The sequence below is a fragment of the Peromyscus californicus genome, unplaced genomic scaffold (assembly GCF_007827085.1).
Source record: "Peromyscus californicus insignis strain IS unplaced genomic scaffold, ASM782708v3 Scaffold_10__1_contigs__length_136768540, whole genome shotgun sequence".
Lineage (NCBI taxonomy): Eukaryota > Metazoa > Chordata > Mammalia > Rodentia > Cricetidae > Peromyscus > Peromyscus californicus.
The window spans coordinates 12836651-12848912 of record NW_026294391.1 but is presented as its reverse complement, the minus strand read 5'-3'; positions in this window follow the sequence as shown (position 1 = coordinate 12848912).

Here is a 12262-nt window from a genome sequence, read left to right as displayed (position 1 = left end):
TCACCGAGTTACTATGCAACCTGAGCTGCCTGTCACATGCTGAGTGTTATCTGACCCACCAAGCCATAAAGTAAGACTTGCACAGCAGCAATCACTTTTCAAAGGGAAGTGATATATATGTGATCTGGCCCAAGCAAATCCTGAAAGCACAAACAAGTTACATGAAGAAGTTGCCCAAACATCTGTTTTCTACTTCTGTTACAATGCTGTCTTCTGCCAAGCATGCAACCTATAGCCTCTTCCGGTGTGCCCTATGATCAGTTGACCAAGGAAGAGATGACTAGGGCCCACATTACTGATGGTTTTGCATGTTATGGAGGCACCACCTAAAAGTGGACAGCTGCAGCATTACCACCCCTTTCTAGGGCAACCCTGAAAGATACTGGTGAGGGGAAATCTTGACAGAACTTCAAGCAGTACACATGGTCATATATTTTGTTTGGAAGCAGAAATGGCCAGATGTGCAATTGTTCACTGATTCATGGCCTGTAGTCAATGGATTGGCTAGATGGTCAGGGACTTGAAAAGAGCATGAGTGGAGAATTGGTGAGAAAGACATCTGGGGAAGATATGGATAGATTCTCCAAATGGGCGAAGGATGTGGAGATACTTGTGTCCCATGTAAATGTTCATCAAAAGGTGACTTCAGCAGAGGAGTTCAGTAATCAAGTAGATAAGATGACCTATTCTGTGGACAGTCAGCCTCTTTCCCAAACCATTCCTGTCATTGCCCAATGGGGCCATGAACAATACCCATGGTGGTAGAGATGGGGGTTATGCATGGGCTCAACGACATGGACTTCCACTCACCAAGGCTGACCTGGCTACAGCTGCTGCTGTAGGGTTTCCTCAGAAGGTGGTATATACTTTGAAGCAGCGTCCAATATATGGTATGGTTTCTCCCACAGCCAGGGTCCATGGGTTCAGGAGTCAAAGGGTGGAAAAGGGAATAGTTCCACTCACTATCACCCCTAGTGACCCAACAGGAAAATTTTTTCTTCCTGTTCCCATAACTTTAACTTCTGCTGGCCTAAAAGTTTTGGTTCCAGAACAAGGAGTGCTCCTACCAGGAGCCATAACAAATCTTCCATTGAACTGGAAGCCAGCTTCTCCCTGGCCACTTTGGGATTCTGACGCCTGTAGCTCGAGTTTTCCTGCCTGGCCCACAGTCAGGACAAATCTCTCTCACCCGCCAGTCCCAAGCTGCTCAAACCCGATCAAGTAAACACAGAGACTTATATTGGTTACAAACTGTATGGCCGTGGCAGGCTTCTTGCTAACTGTTCTTACAGCTTAAATTAATCCATTTCTATTAATCTATACCTTGCCACGTGGCTTGTGGCTTACCGGTACTTTACACCTTCCTTATCCTGATGGTGGCTGGCAGTGTCTCCTCTGACTCAGCCTTCCACCTTCCAGTTTTTTCTCCTCCTTGTCCCGCCTATACTTCCTGCCTGGCCACTGACCAATCAGTGATTTATTCATTGACCAATCAGCAACATATTTGACATACAGACCATCCCACAGCACCTCCCCTTTTCTTTTCTTAAAAAGGAAGGTTTTTTTTTTTTTTTTTTTTTTTTTTTTTTTTTGGTTTTTCGAGACAGGGTTTCTCTGTGTAGCTTTGCGCCTTTCCTGGAACTCGCTTTGGAGACCAGGCTGGCCTCGAACTCACAGAGATCCGCCTGGCTCTGCCTCCCGAGTGCTGGGATTAAAGGCGTGCGCCACCACCGCCCGGCAAAAAGGAAGGTTTTAACCTTTACACATCTCCAAAGTCAGCTTGGTATATTTGGGAATTTGGGTGTAGCTTCTCTTACTACTTCCTGCTGGAGGGGGGCGCTGTTTCTTATGGGGACACAAAGAAAATTTTAGGATTATGGAGTAGTCCATGAGGGTGTATCGTCTGAGCCAGTTGCCTTGAAACGGTTCTGGATGTTGGATCATCTGGGCCATGGTGTCATCGGAGACCTTTCAGGTGGTCTTGGCTGGTCAAACCTGATGTATCTTAATCTGGAACAAATCCATAGCCTCTGTCTTTCTGTGGAAACAAAAGCAGAGTCTCCTTTCCAAAGCAACATATCCTTACATCCAAATTTTGAAGTCAAGGTACCTTTAAAATATACATTTTGGCATAACTCAACAGTTTTTGTAATCAAATGTTTTTCTTTAGTTACGAATATCAAAGAGAACATAATCCAGATTTTCTGTGTGGTAGCCATCTTTACGTGGCTTATTTTTTTATATTAGCTTGAGCCTATTGCTTTGAACTGCAGCCTTCTAAGCCTGAAAGGGCGCTGGTGCTGCTGGCTCCGCCCACTTCAGCTTCCCAACATGGCGGTGATACGTTTTCCGCCAGCTCTGGGAGCCATCAACTCTCAGAAATAGTGGGTCTATGCTTCTATCAAAGCAGCGTGTAGCCCAGAAACCTCTTTTTTTTTTTTTTTTGTACTAGCAAAGGCTAAATCCACCACACAGTTTAATGTGCCACTTGCAGAGGCCTCATTCCCGCCATACTGCAGGTCGAGCACGCACACTAGGAACCCGCCAGTAGCTCAAACCGGCAGCTGCCGCTCATTTGAGAGAGACAATTAGGAACTGTTTTTAACTCCATTTTAGAATCTTTTTTCTCAGTTTTTAGGTGGAAACTTTTGCCACCACGTTGGACGCCATTTGTAGCTCGAGTTTTCCTGCCTGGCCCACAGTCAGGACAAATCTCTCTCACCCGCCAGCCCCACAGCAGCTCAAACCCGATCAAGTAAACACAGAGACTTATATTGGTTACCAACTGTATGGCCATGGCAGGCTTCTTGCTAACTGTTCTTACAGCTTAAATTAATCCATTTCTATTAATCTATACCTTGCCACGTGGCTTGTGGCTTACCGGTACTTTACATCTTCCTTGTCCTGATGGCGGCTGGCAGTGTCTCCCTGACTCAGCCTTCCACTTCCCAGTTTTTTCTCCTCCTTGTCCCGCCTATACTTCCTGCCTGGCCACGGGCCAATCAGTGATTTATTTATTGACCAATCAGCAACACATTTGACATACAGACCATCCCACAGCAGACGCCCTTAAGCCAACAGGCTGAGAAAGGAATAGCAGTTTTAGGAGGGGTGATTGATCCAGATTACCAAGGGGAAATTGGATTGCTTCTCCACAATGGAGGTAAGAAAGATTATGTCTGGAGTGCAGGAGATCCTTTAGGGCGACTCTTGGTGCTACTGTGCCCTGTGATTAGAGTCGATGGGAAGCTACAGTAACCTAATCCAGGCAGGATGACCAAGGGCACAGACCCATCAGGAATGAAGGTATGGATCACTCCTCCAGGAAAAGAGTCAAGACCTGCTGAGGTATTTATACAGATTTGTGTTTTCTTTCCTCAATTTTCTTTATCATATGATGTAACATCAATTAAGGGAATGCTAAGGCTTATCATATTTAAGTCTGACATACTAAAAGAATGTCCCTCAAGGGACATTGCCACCTATTCTAAATTTTTAATGCATTTGTGATTGTATGAGAGATATTTATATCATGTTTAAGTGTAATTATGGTTATAGTTTTCATTCAGAAATTAATCATGACATAAGGAGATATGGTTGTGTGTCAGGTTGACAAGGGGTAGACTTGTGATGGCTGTCCTTGGCTATCAACTTGATTACACCTGGAATTAACTAAAAAAGTGGAGGGGCACACTTGTGAGGAGTTTTTGTTTAATTTGAAGTTTGAAGATCTACTTCTAATCCAAATCTTTGTGGTAGGAAGACACAACTTTGTTTCAGATCTTTTGAGCTAGAAAAACCCATCTCTAACCTGGGTCATGCTTCTGCTGGACATCTAAGTACATGGAAGAAGGAAGCTTTCACTCTTTGCCTGCTTACTTTTGCCTTGATAGCAAGTTCCTTCCCTCACTGGCAACAAAGCCTACTTCATTGGGACTCTAGTGTATGCTGAAGACCAGCTGAACAATGACTCAACAATGACTGGATTCTTGAACTTTCCTTCATAGCTAACCATTTTTGGATTAACTGGACATAAACTGGGCAGTAGTGGTGTACACATTAAACCCAAAACCCTATCATAAAAAACAACAACAAAAAAAACCAGAACTAACTGAACCACAGCCTTTAAATCACTCTAATAAATCCCCTTTCTATATATATAGAGATTCATTCTATAAGTTCTGTTACTCTAGAGAACACTGACTAATACATATTTTGTTTTCTTGGTTTTTTGATTGGATTTTTGTTTGTTTGTATGAGAAATAATTTAAAGTTGGGTAGATAGGGATGGGTACAGGATTTGGAAGGATCTGGGGGAGGGAAAGTATATGATCAAAATATATTTATATTTTAAATTTGCTTTAAATAATAAAAATACTTCTAAAAAGTAAACCCAATTGTAACAGAATTGAATGGTTATTCCAGGAGTATAGAAAATGAAAGAAGGGAGAATTCCTTAGTCAAAGACTACACAGATGTAGGTAAATGATGAATAAGTACTAGAAGGTTACTACACAATATGACTAGAATTAATAATAATATGTTACTTACTTTAAATTTGTTGAGATAGACCTCAAGTATTCTTGCCAAAAGGAGAAGGTGGTGAATGTGCTACCTAGATTGGGTATGATAATAATTTTTCAATGCATGTGCATCTCAAAGCATCATGTAATCTTTGACAGTCAGACCTTAAGGAACCTAGGAATTTTTATATTAATTTAGAAAATTTATATGTGTGTATGTGATTCAATATAATTCAGCCTTAAAAAAGGGAATCCTGCCATCTGTGACAGATGAAATGAACCTAGAAGATACTGCTCTAATAGCAAAAGAAATATTGCTGATCACCTGCAAAAAAAATTAAAAATCATCTCTCTAGGCCTAATTTCTCTTATAAACTCCAGATCACATACCTGTTTTTTAATTTTTTTTAATTATGTGTGTGTATGTGAGTGCATTGCCTGAGGAGGACAGAAGAGGGCATCAGGTGCCCTGGATCTGGAGTTATAAGTGGTTATATGCCACCCTATATGGGTGCTGGGAACTGAACTCTGGTCTTCTGTAAGAACACTATGCATTCTCTCCTTTCCAGTGAGCCATCTCTCTAGTCCTCTGTCTTTGTTTAAAAAATAGATAATGCTGTGATAATTTGTTATAATACTTCATATTAATTTAACTAGGGGGAAATCATGTTATTGTACTCTAAAAATATAACCTTAATGTCCTTGGGACATTTTTTTAGATATTTCATTTTGATTTTATGTTTATCCTGAGATTTTTTGACTAGTGTGTATTAATTATACAAAGTAATGGGATTTATTGTGACATTTCCATACATGAATATTGTTTTAGGGTTTTTATTGCTGTGATTCAACACCATGACCACAGCAGCTCTCCTAAAGGAAAACATTCAATTGTCATGGCAGGAAGTATGGCAGCATGCAAGCAGACATGGTGCTGGAGAAGTAGCTGAGAGTTCTACATCCTGATCTGCAGGCAGCATGAAGACAGAGACACTGGTCCTGGCTTGAACATCTGAAACCTCAAAGCCCACCCCCAGTGACATACTTCCTCCACACCTCCTAGTCCAAGAAGGCCACACCTCCAATAATGCCACTCCCTATGAGTCTATGGGGGCCATTTCTTTCAAACCACCACAAATAAAATGTACTTTCGTCATTTTACCATTTCTATTACTCTTTCTTGTCCCTCTTTCCCCTTTGCCCTTCCACATCCCTAAGAGTTGCATTTTTGCTTTTGTGCCCTCCCCACTAAATTCCACATAGAAGAGAAGACACCATGACCACAGCAACTTCATTTTTAAAAAAAGCATTTAGTTGAGGACTTGCATAAAGTTTCAGAGGCTTAGTCCATTATCATCTTGGCAGGGAGCATGGACAAATGCATGGCATTGGATTTGTAACTAAAAGCTACATCCTGATCTACAGGCCATAGCAAAAGAGAGAACTGGGCCTAGCATGGACTTTTGAAACCTCAATGCCCACGCCCATGATACACTTCCTCCGTCAAAGCCACACCTTCTAATTCTTCTCAAATAGTGCCACTCCCTGACAACTAAGCACTCAAATATATGAGCCTATGGAGGCCGTCTTTATTCAAACCACACACACATATATGCTTGTTATATAATGTATACATGTGTATGTATGTATATTTGTGTATACATGTGTATGTATGTTTTATGTATATCACCTCTTTGTACACAGTACTGGGTTTCATTGGGACATTTTCAAACAAGTATATGATTATTATGTTGATCATATGCAATTGCCCTCTTGACATCTCAACTTGAATATCTAATAAATATCTCAAACTTAATATGTACCTTAAAATCTTATCTAGCATCACCCAGTATGTCCCATACCTGTTTCTAGAAAACTGTCCCTCCAGTCACTCCAGCGAAAATATGTCCACCATAACTTTGACCCTGATTCCATCTCAAATTCTCTTCAACTTGACACTTTTTCTTGTACCCTGCATTTAATCTCCAGATTACCCAAACATTCTGAGTTCACTTCAAAATCCACTCAGAATTATGTTGTTTTCCACCTTCTCCATCATTAGCACACTGTTCCTAGACACCATCATCTCTGACCTGATTGACTACAATGTTCTCCTGCATGCTCTGTATTCTGCCTTGCTCTCCTGTATTCTCTTCACAGTGAAGAAGTTATAATAAGTGGTCTTTTATGACACAAATTGAATTATGTCATTCCTCTGTTCAAAGCACTTCAATAGCTTCCCTATCTTTTTGTTTTGTTTTTTGTTTTTTGAGATAGGGTTTCTCTGTGTAGCTTTGCGCCTTTCCTAGAACTCACTCTGTAGACCAGGCTGACTTTGAACTCACAGAGATCCGCCTGGCTCTGCCTCCCAAGTGCTGGGATTAAAGGCGTGTGCCACCACCGCCCGGCTAGCTTCCCTATCTTACTCAAATGAAAGTTCAGGGGCTGAGGATATAAATGGGAGACAGAGTACTTGCTTGGCATGTATGACACCCTAGGTTAAATTCCCATCACTGCAAAAAGAAAAGGAAAGGAAAAATAGATAAAAGAAAAGGATGCCTTATGACGACCTACAAGGGAGGTACTATATGATTCATTGCATGTATAACTCCATAACCTCATCTCAACTGTTCTCCACCTCATCCATTCCTTTAGGTACAGTGATTTTATGCCCCTGCTTTTAGACTTGCCATGCTCTTCTCACCTCAGGGCCTTTGCACTTGGTACTCTTTCTCCCTGGAAATCTCCTGGCCCTTTCCCCTAGTCATCCTGTTGTCAAACTTCCCCCTTCTGGGTCTCTAGTATATGTCTTTACCTTTCTTTTAAAACACTTCCCCCTTTATCATCTATTTCCTTAACCCAGTTTCTTTTTCTACAAGCACTTCCCACAATGCTATATATTTTATGTTCTTTATTTATTACCACGTTCTCCTGCTGGAATGTACATTTCTTTTTTTTTTTTTTAATTTTAAAATTTTTAATGTGTAGCCCAGGCTGGCCTCGAACTCGTGATCCTCCTGCCTCCGCCTCCTTCAGCAAATCCTACCGGCGTGCGCCACCACAACCGGCGGAATGTACATTTCATCGTGGCTAGAACTTTGTTTCACTAATCTTTACATCTCTTGGAGCCAATATTCACAATTTTATCAAATGAAAATAAAATTATAAATAATTAAATAGACTGATCAAAATAAATTTTAGGCAGGCTCATTCATATATACATATAGATAGATAAATGGTAGATAGATAGATAGATAGATAGATAGATAGATAGATAGATAGACAGACTCTGGTTTTATAACTAATTTTAGATATGTTATAGCTTCTATTCTACTGAAAATTAGATCCTTCTTTTAGATTTATTTATTGTATGTGTATGAATGTTTTGCCTGCATGTATGCATGTATTACATCATGTGCATGCACAGTCCTTGAAACTGGAGGTATAAATGGTTGTATGTACCATGTAGGTGCTAGGCACAGAACCTAGGACCTGTATAAGAACAGCAAGTGCTCTTAGCTGCTAATCTCTCCAGCCCCTAGACCCTTCTTTTAAATTATATTTAATTAATTGCTACTGTGTAAGAATTATATATCTAAATACATATAATCTCTTATTCTAAATAAATTATATTTTTAAACTTGTCAAATATTTCTTCCTGATTTTTTTCCTTTTATCTCTTAGTGCATGTTTTGCTAGTTTGCTTTCCTATTGATTATGGCCAAAAACAATCTGAGGAGGAGGAAAGAGTTTATTTCATCTTACAGGTTACAGTCTATTGCTGAGGAAAGTCAAGGCAGGAACTCTAAGCAGGAACTAACGCAGAGACTACAGAGGAACACAATTTACTGATTTTTTCTCTATGGCCTGTTGAGCTTGGTTTATCACACAACCAAGTGTGTGTGTAGCACCATTTACAGTGGTGTAGCACCATTTACAGTGGACTGGGCCCTCTCATATCAATCATTAATCAAGAAAATGACCACAGAGTTGCCTACAGGCAATCTAATAGAGGCATTTTCTCAATTAATGTTCCCTCTTCTGAGGTCACTCTAGTTGGTGTCAAGTTGGAATAAAAAAACAGCACAGTACATTTACTAGAACTTCCAGTATCATGTTTGATAGTAACGATACTCAGCCAGTCATGCAAGACACGCCTGTAATCCCAGCACTTGCGAGACTGGAGCAGGAGGACTGTGAGTTTGAGGCTATCCTGGGCTACATGGTGAGACTGTGTCAAAGGTGAGAGCAGCAGCAACAATAGTTAATAATAATAAGTTAGCTGTAGATTGGGGTAGATATATCTTTTCATTTCAGTATCTTTTGCATTTGGTTGTTTTTAAATTATGAATGGGGGTTGAATTTTAGTTTCTTCCCTAAAACTAAGATGATCCTGTGGTTTTTCTCCTTTTTATTTGTAATTACATTATGATAGTGTAATTAAGACACATTTGAAATAATGGGTTTATCTATATTTGTTCATATTTTCTAATGTTAGCATTCATGAGGGAATAAATCTGGATGTATTTTAGCTAGAATTTTCATTTATTCTTTCACTCAGAATAGGCCTCTACATTTTTTATTATCCTATTTGCCTCAGTCATACTTAGGCATCAGTTTTATTTTATTCTCAAAACTCTACATTTCTTCTATTTCACAGGAAAGTTAAGGTTATGTTGTTGTTTGAAAGCTAGGGTGTTTTTTTTCTTACAGTTGTAGTGATTGAACTTGGGGCTTCACACATGCCAGGCAAGGGCTACCACTACATCCTAGTACTTTGAGGGCAAACATTATTATTATTATTGTTGTTGTTGTTGTGAGATTATAATATAATTACATCATTTCTCCCTTCCCTTTCCTCTTTACCCTCCCATATAGCCCTCCTTGCTTTTATTCAAATTCATTGCCTCTATTTTCATTAATTGTTGTTGCATGTATATATGTATGTATAGATGTATAAACATATACGTCCCTAAATATAACCTGCTTGGTCTATATAAAGTATCTGTGTGTATGTTTTGGGGGATATTCTGGTATTGGATAACCAGTCGGTGTGCTCTACCCTCAAGAAGACTATTTCCCTCACTCTCAGCTTTCCTTAACTGCCTGTAGCGCTTCACATAGGGTTGAGGCCTCCTAGGTTCTCCTCCATCCATTTTGGCATGTTTATTGTTGTGTCCACATTCAGCTCATGTTTGGGCAGTCATGTTGATGAGACTTTATGGATATAGCTTCTGACATTCCTAGGATACACAATCTCACAGCAAACGCCCCACTCCTCTGCTTCTTACGATCTTTTCAACCCCTCTTCCACGACGATCCAGGAGCCTTAGGTGTAGGACTTGTGTTGTAAATGTATCGGCTGGGGCCGAGCTCCTCAAGCCTGCAGTTAATGGTGTGGTTTTCTGTAGTGGTCTCCATCTGCTGCAAAGAGAAATTTCCTTGATGAGGGGTGAGGACTACACTTATCTGGGGCATAAGGACAACTATTTAGAACGTAGTTAGGGATCATGCTGATTTAGTAAATTGGTAGTTGTAGGTTCTCCTCCAAGATAGGTGACTTCACCAGCCATGGGTAGTTTGCTAAGTTTCCAGAACCAAGCATGGTTTCCCTCTTGTTGAGCAGGTCTTAAATCTAATTAGAGAGCTTCTGGTAACCACCAAGTTATTCATGCTAATACAGTAACCTTAGGGTTAGCATGCCATGTTGGTCATTGTTGTGGTATGTAAGCATCAGAGCTGGGTAGGACTGTTGGTTGCTTCCCTCCTTTGGAAGCTTGCATGGTACCCTCTGGAACTATGAAAGCTAGTTCTCAAGGAGGAGGCTTTCAGGTCAGTTCCATTTCAGGGGCCTCTGGGCCCTGCATCTGAAGAAGTACATGGTATCTTTAGCAATAGGGACTTACCTTTCACCCCTGGGGGACAACCAAAAGCAGTAACAATAGTCTGTATTGTTTTGAGGGTCTCTTGGACAACCCTGACCAACAACTCAAAAAAGGGCTTCTCATGCCTGGTGTTGAGGGTTTTGTTAGATGGTCTTTTGCTATTAGAAGAAACACTGTCAGCCCAGATGGAGATTTTTAATTAAAAAAAATACAGAGATAAAGAGGGAAGGAGGGAGAAAAAAAAGAAAACAGAGACAGAGAGAGACTTCTATGTTTTATAGGTTTTCTCGTAAGTAGTTAATAGTATGATTCCTTATAATCTTTTCAAACATCCTTACCATTATTTTACCCTCCTTACTCCTTCATCTGTATTTATCTCTCTCCCATTTCTCCCTAATTAGAGCCCCCATTTTCCCTATCATATCCCTTGTGTGCTACACCCTCTCTATTGTTCCCCCACCCTCCCACCTCAATGGTGGTCCCTTTTTACTTTACTGGTTTCTGCAATTACTCCAGAATATGTACTCACATCTGATGATTTAGAATTGGTAGCCTCAGATGAGGGAAAACATGTGATGTTTGTCTTTTAGGGTCTGGGTTACCTCACTTAATGTGATATTTTCTAGTTTGATCCATTTACCTGCAGAGTTCATGATTACATTTTTCTTTACAGCTGAATAGTATTCCATAATGTATATATATACCACATTCTCAGTATCCAGTCATCAGTTGAAGGAAATTTAGGTTGTTTCCAGTTTCTAGTTATTATAAATAGAGCAACAATGAACATGCCTAGGCAAGTGTCTGTGGAATAAGATGTCAAGTCTTTGGGGAATAAGCCAAGGAGTCGTGTAGCTGGGTCATAATACATATCTTTTTGAAACTGCTCCACACTGATTTCCAGAGCGACCAGCCCAGGTCTCATTCCTACCAACAGTACATAAGGGTTCCCTTTTCCCCACAACCCTTCCAGTATTTGTTGCTGGTTGTTTAGTTGACTTTGACTTCTGACCGGAGTAAGATGAAATCACACAGCTGCTTTGGATTTCCCTTTCCTTATTAGGTAGGGACAATGAACATGTTTGAGATGGTTCTTAGCCATTTATTTTTCTTCTTTTGAGAACTCTCTTGTTCAACTCTGAGGCCCATTTTCTGAATGGGTTGGGTTGTTGTTGTTGGTAGTGGTGGTGGTTATTTAAGTCCTTCATGTATTCTAGATATAAATCCCCTGTCAGATGTATAGCTGGCAAAGAAAGTTAGGTCACCCCAGGCTGCTTGAAGGAGACACAGGAACTCACCCCCTCTTTTCCTCCTCCTTCTCCCTTCCTTCTCTCCTCCCTTTCCCTCTTCCTCCTCCCCTTGTGCTGGCTAGTTTTATGTCAACTTGACACAAGCTAAAGTCATCTGAGAGGAGGGAACCAAAATTGAGAAAATGCCTCTGTAAGATCCGGTTGTAGGCAAGCCTGTAAAGCATTTTTTTAAATTAGTGATCGATGGGGAGGGCCCAGCTCACAGTGGGTGGTGCCATCCCTGGCCTGGTGGTCCTGGGTTCTATATGAAAGCAGGCTGAGCAAGCCATGGGAAACAAGCCAGTAAGTAGCACTCCTCCATGGCCTCTGCATCAGCTCCTGTCTCCAGGTTCCTGCCCTGTTTGAGTTTCTGTCCTGACTTCCTTCAGTGATGAACAGTGATATGGAAGTGTAAGCCAAATGAACCCTTTCCTCCCCAACTTATTTTTTTGGTCGTGGTGTTTCACTGCAACAATAGAAACCCTAGCTAAGACACCTCTCTCTCTCTCTCGATCTCTCTCCCCATGCCTCTCCTCTCTCTCCCTTCCCTCTTTCCTCATCTCAT